The following is a 6,054-nucleotide window of genomic DNA, read 5'->3' on the forward strand; positions in this document are numbered from 1 at the left end:
GGCGGCGGGGGCGCTGATTGGCCGCGGTGCTGGGCCGGGCTCGGCCACGCCCACCCGCGCCAGCCGGGCGACCCCGATGCCGGGCACGGCCACCATTGGCTGCCCGCGGGGAGGGGCCAAGGCCGCGGCCGCGAGGCTCCAGCGGGGCAGCGGCCGTTCACCCCGGTCACACGGCAACAGCCAATCAGCGGAGCCGGGCGGAGGAGGCGGGGCCTCGGGGACCGCGATGCCCTGTGCTGCTGCAGCCTGGTTACACATCCGCACCCCGCGGGGGGCGGCGCTGCTCATTGGTCACTGCCTCGGGGGGGCGGGGCCCGCACAGGCCCCACCCATGGGGCGAAGAGGTGGGGAGGGGCGCCAGCCGGGGAGCGGGGCCCCCAGGGACCCGGGGGTGCCGGGACCCCCTACCCCCAGGGAACCAGGCATCATAAGGGCTAGTGCCGGGCTCTACACGTTCATATGGGCCTATGCCGGCTCTGCGAGCTCGTACAAACTCGTCCCGGGCCCTGTGGTCTCATACAGGTCTGTGCTGGGCTCTACAAGCCCATACGAGCCCAGCATGAGCCTGCGCGAGCCCCTAGGGCCAGGCACAGACTCATACGAGCCTGTAGAGCCCGACATGAGTCTCTGAGAGCCCAGAGAGCTGAGCGTGAACCTGTACAAGCCTGTGGAGTCCAGCACAGGCCCATATGGCCCCATAGGGTCCACCACAAGTCTGTAGAGCCCGGCACAAGCTCATATAGCCCGGCACAGGCCCATAGGAGCCTGGAGAGCCTGGCATGAGCCTGTCCAAAACTGTAGAGCTCGGCATGGGCCAGTACAAGCCCGCAGAGCTGGACACAAGACCATAGAGCCTGGCACAAGCCCATATGAGCCTGTACATGCTGACAGACGCCCATTAGAGCCTATAGAGCCCAGCACGGAACTGTAGGAGCCCACAGAGCCTGGCACAAGCCCATACAAGCCTGTAGAGCCTGGCAGAGGCCCATCTGAGCCCATGAAGCCTGCAATGGGCCTGTACGAGCCTGTAGAGCCTGGCACTGGCCTGTATGAGACCACAGAGGCCAGCACAGGCCTGTATGAGACTGCAGAGACCAGCACAAGCCCATATGAGCCCACAGACCTTGGCACAGGCCCCTGAAAGCCTGGAGAACACAGCACAGGCACATACAAGCCTGTACGAGCCCATCGACCCCAGCTCAAGCTCATATGACCCTGGCATGGACACATACAAGCCCATAGAGCCTGATACGAGCCTGTATGAGCCCACAGAGCTGAGGACGAGCCCATAGAGCCCGGCACGAGCCCGTAGGAGCTCAGAGAGCCTGTAGAGACCAGCATGGGCCCATAAGAGACCGCAGAGCCTGTATGAGCCCGTTTGAGCCCATTCGAGCCTGCAACAAGCCTGTACGAGCCTCTAGAGCCAGGCTAAGGCCCATACAAGCCCTTGGAGCCTGGCATGAACCTGTACGAGCCCAAGGAGTCCAGCACAGGGCTGTTCAAGCCTATAGAGCCCAGCATGAACCCCTATGAGACTGCAGAGCCTGGTACAAGCCCTATGAGCCCAGAGAGCCTGGCACAGAACCATACAAGCTTGGAGAGCTCAGCACAAGCCTGTATGAGCCCCTAGAGCCCATCACAAACCCATTTGAGCCTGTAGAGCCCGATGCAAAACTATACAAGCCCACAGAGCATGGCATGAGCCCGTCTGAGCCCGCAGAACCTGTCACGGGCCCGTATGAGCCCACAGAGCCTGGTGCAAGCCCATACAAGCCTGTAGAGCCTGGCACAGACCCATACGAGCCCAGCACAAGCCTATTTGAGCCCAGCACAAGGCTGTTGGAGCCTGTAAAGCCTGGCACAGGTCTACACGAGCCTGCAGACCCCAGCACGAGCTCATACAATCTTGGCATGGGCCCGCACGAGTCCACAGAGCCAGCAGAGTGCATGTGAGCCCAGAGAGCCCGGCATGCGCACCCTCCTGCCCCATAGCCCCTCCTGCCTCATTATGCCGTTGTACCCCATTACTCCATCGGGCCCCATAGCCCCCACCTGCCCCACTGCCCCCTCCTGCCCCAGAGCCCCTCAGTGCACATCCCTGGGCAGGATCCGCATGGTCCTAGTGCCTGTTACACTCACATGCATGAGCACGGTGGCCACACCAATGTCAGAGCATGCCTCCCCCCCCGCCCCGGGACCCAGGTGTCTGGGGCCCATGTCCATGTCCAATACCCTCTGATCAGGGTCTTTCAGGCAGTCCGCACACGGAGGGTGTCAGGCTTACTAGCAGCATTGCCTTCTTTGCAGGGGTTGGGGGTTACCGGGGTTCGTGATGCAGCAGAGCGATATGGCCATCTACGGCCAGCACCCTGCAAGCGTGAACTACCCTTAGCCAAACAGAGCAAGCGCGATCTGCGGCTTAGTCCCAGTCCCGCTGTGATCCCCGTTGCCGGTCTCTAGCACACACTCACTGTCAGGACGCTGGGAAGGAAGACGTGGGTTGAAGGCAGCTCCAACCCCTTGCTCGCTTTGACCTTCTTTTGGTGGTTGTTCAGCTTTAAACTCCATGCTGGGCTGAGCCACGTATACGTGTTCCCCCGTGCTGCTGTGGCTATGACAGGGAGACAGCCACATTCCTCGGTGACCTCAGCGAGAAGCATCTACCCCAGCTGGTCCACTTTCTGCCAGAGCCGATCCTCTAAAACAAAGGCCACCCCTCGCTCCCCTTCGTGCGAGGATGAAGTCAGCTTCCCGGGCAGCAGCTGTGGTCACCCCAGGTCAGGCCTGAGCTTGGTGGGCATCTCACTTTGCCCGGCTCCTCTGAGCCTTCGATCCTCGTAGGGCGTTATGGGTTACTCACACCCCACCCCTTGGCTCGGACCCACACTGAGCCATTACCGGTGTTGCGCTGGGAGCCCGAGCCATTCATCGGATGGAGGAAAAACAAGAAGACAGGGACTAAGAACAGTAGAAGCACTGGATGTATCATTAGTTGCAGCACATTGGTGGCTTCCGATGACCAGCCTTTAAAGATGTTGTACCAATGTTGTTCAATAAGACTGGTTTCTACTTTTGCTGATCGAATCAGGTCATTATTATCCTATGTCATCTTCAGCTCTCTTTCTTCCAAGCTTTTTCCACCGGCAGACAGGTTGAGTGACTGTGGTGTTTTGTTGCAGAAAGTTGTCTAGCTCGTGGAAGGTTACTCTGAGTGTTGCTGAACCCCTTGCAGTCATTCTGGTTACACCAGCTTTGGTGTCTCCCAAGACCGACCATGTATTTGCTATGGTTTCAGCATCAAAGGAATTCAATACTCCTGTTGCAGGACCAATCCCACCTCTCAGAGTTTGAAGAATATCTCTTTTACTCCAGTGTCCTATTACGCTATGATTTCGTAGCCACCAGTCACAGAGAGGGGCACTATAATCAGCGCAAGTCCTGTTCTGTGCACGAGTGCGCACATTGCTCAGGTCCAAATGTGCACTCCTCGTCATTAATTTGGGGGCCATAACCACAGGCTCTCACCCATCATGCAATTGCATTAAGAGAGGACCTTTAACAGGAATTCATGCAGCTCCTGACGTGAACCCCTTATCTATGGGACTTCCCGTGGGAGTTTGTCACTTAGACTTGCAACCTCCCGCAAGTGGGATGCCCACTGAGAGCTATTCCTGGGGTCAATCCTGCAGAGCTGGTGGGTTAGCAGTCCCTTCCACCTTTCTGCTGTCCCATTAAAAACAGTAGTTTGTTTTTTTTTCAGCAGGCCATATTGGGCTGTTACATGGCGAATGCTTTTTCTGTAATACCCCGTTGCTCTATCCCATTCCCAGAAGATTCATTTTGCCCAATAGCAACAAGGGCCATACGGTACGGCCACTGGCAGCCCCTACAACTGGGTACGTGCTAAATGCACCGTTAACACCTCCTGCTGAAACTGCTGGGTTCTTCGCAGGAGCTTCCCCTCGGCAGGGACGCTCCTCTGCCCCTGCAACCCGCCCCGCTGCATCAGTCGCAAGTTGGGGTATGCCTGTCACGAGCTGGGCGAGCTCCACCTTCTCCTGCTCCTTGTTGTGGCAGTGCAACTGGCAGACCATGCAGTTGCCACCTCGTTGACCCTTATTGGACACTCACACGCTGCTCCCCCCAGGGACCCAGGCGTCCGGGCACTCAGGCCTACCTACCAGGTCCTGTTCCGCCTGGTCTTGGGTCAGGTTCCTGGTCAGGATCTCAGTGCAGATCCTGGTGTAGATCCTGGGACTGGATCCTGGTGCCAGTCCTAGGGCAGGATTCCACAGCAGGATCCCAGTACAGGATCCCTGGGCAGATCCCAGAGCAGGTCCAGGGGCTGGATCCTGGTGCAGCTGTTGGTACAGCATCACGGGGCAGGACCCCAGTGCAAGATCCCAGGGAAGGAATCCAGTGCATGTCCTGGTGCAGGATCCTGGGGCAAGATCCTAGTGCAGGTTTTGGTACAGGATCCCAGGACAGATCCTGGAGCAGGTCCCAGGCAGATCCTAGGGCAGGACCCTGGTGAAGATCCTGGGGCAGGTCCCACAGCATGTGCTGGGGCAGCTCCTGGGGCAGGATCCCAAGGCAGGATCCTGGTGAAGATCCTGGGGCTGGATCCTGAGGCAAGGTTCCAGGGCAGATCCCATGGTAGGTCTTGGTACAGAATCCTGGGGCAGGATCCCCATACAGATCCTGGGGCAGGATCTCAAGGCAGGATCCTGGTGAAGATCCTGGGGCTGGATCCTGAGGCAAGGTTCCAGGGCAGATCCCATGGTAGGTCTTGGTACAGGATCCTGGGGCAGGATCCCCACACAGATCCTGGGGCAGGATCTCATGGCAGGATCCCAGAGCAAGATCCTGGGCAGATCCCAGTGCAAGATCCCGGGGCCAGTCCAGGGACAGGATCTCGAGGAAGGCTCCCCATGCAGATCCCAGGACAGGATCCTGAGGCAGGGCTTGGTACAAGATTCTGGGGCAGGATTCACAGCAGGATCCCAGTGCAGGATCCCAGGGCCAGTCCTGGGGCAGGATCTCGGGGCAGATCCTGGGGCAGCATCCCAGGGCAGACCCCATGTTAGGGGGAATTTCCACTGTACCCTGCTCTGCAGAAAGAACAGGCAAGGCCACAGCACCCTGCAAGCACAGCATCTTCTCCGACCTTGCCTTAGCCCTGGGTTTTTTTCATACAGGGTTGAAGAACTGCTAGGAAACGGGTTTAATCCAGCCAGGGGTACAAAAGTTGTTCAAAGGTAACACCAGAAGAGGTGCAAAATCAGCTAACGAATAATTAGTAGACCATTTCAGGCTGGCGCGTAACGCCCTTACACTGTAACACGGCAGGGGGACTGCTAGAACTACACGTCGTGGATAGACCTGGTTGGTTATGTAAACTAAAGTACTGAACGTGTAACAGCTTACCTCGGCTTAAAAGTTGTAACAAAAAGCTGCTCGGGGTCCTTCTTGTGCTCCCAGCCAAGAGGCACCTTATTGCTAGCAATAACAACTTAGCAACCAAGAAATCTGACTCCTGCTACTCATTACCAGTGTCCGCAAATGAACAAAAGAGAAAAGATAATTTTATCACCTGGAATCGTCCTCTCCCTAAAGAGCCCTGTAACATCAACCTGAAAATGAAGACCACAGAGTTTTATAGAGGTGTCACTGCTGTTGGGGGTGGCAGGTCAAAGGCAGCCTTCTAGTCATCTTTCCTAGCTATTATAAAGGAGCAGCTACTTGTTTCTGCGGTCCCCTTAAGGCCTCTCACTCAGCTGAGTTTGACGGGGCCTCTGCAGGGGATGCTAGTTTTAAGTGGAACCTGCAACTCCTGGATGACTGAACTAAATCCCAAACCTCCTCCTTCCTCTCCTGAACCCTGCTTTTAAACTCCTTAGGAAAATAGTCTTGTACAGTAAAGGCCCGTTTTCACACACCTACACATGAGAATTTCAGGAAAATTGGAAAATAATCTTTTTTACATAACTGGTGCTAAAGCATTGTGCATGTACTGGCTTACGGTGCCTCATCTCAGGAGATGGTCGAAGAATG

This window comes from Dromaius novaehollandiae, chromosome 17, assembly GCF_036370855.1.
Source record: "Dromaius novaehollandiae isolate bDroNov1 chromosome 17, bDroNov1.hap1, whole genome shotgun sequence".
Classification (NCBI taxonomy): domain Eukaryota; kingdom Metazoa; phylum Chordata; class Aves; order Casuariiformes; family Dromaiidae; genus Dromaius; species Dromaius novaehollandiae.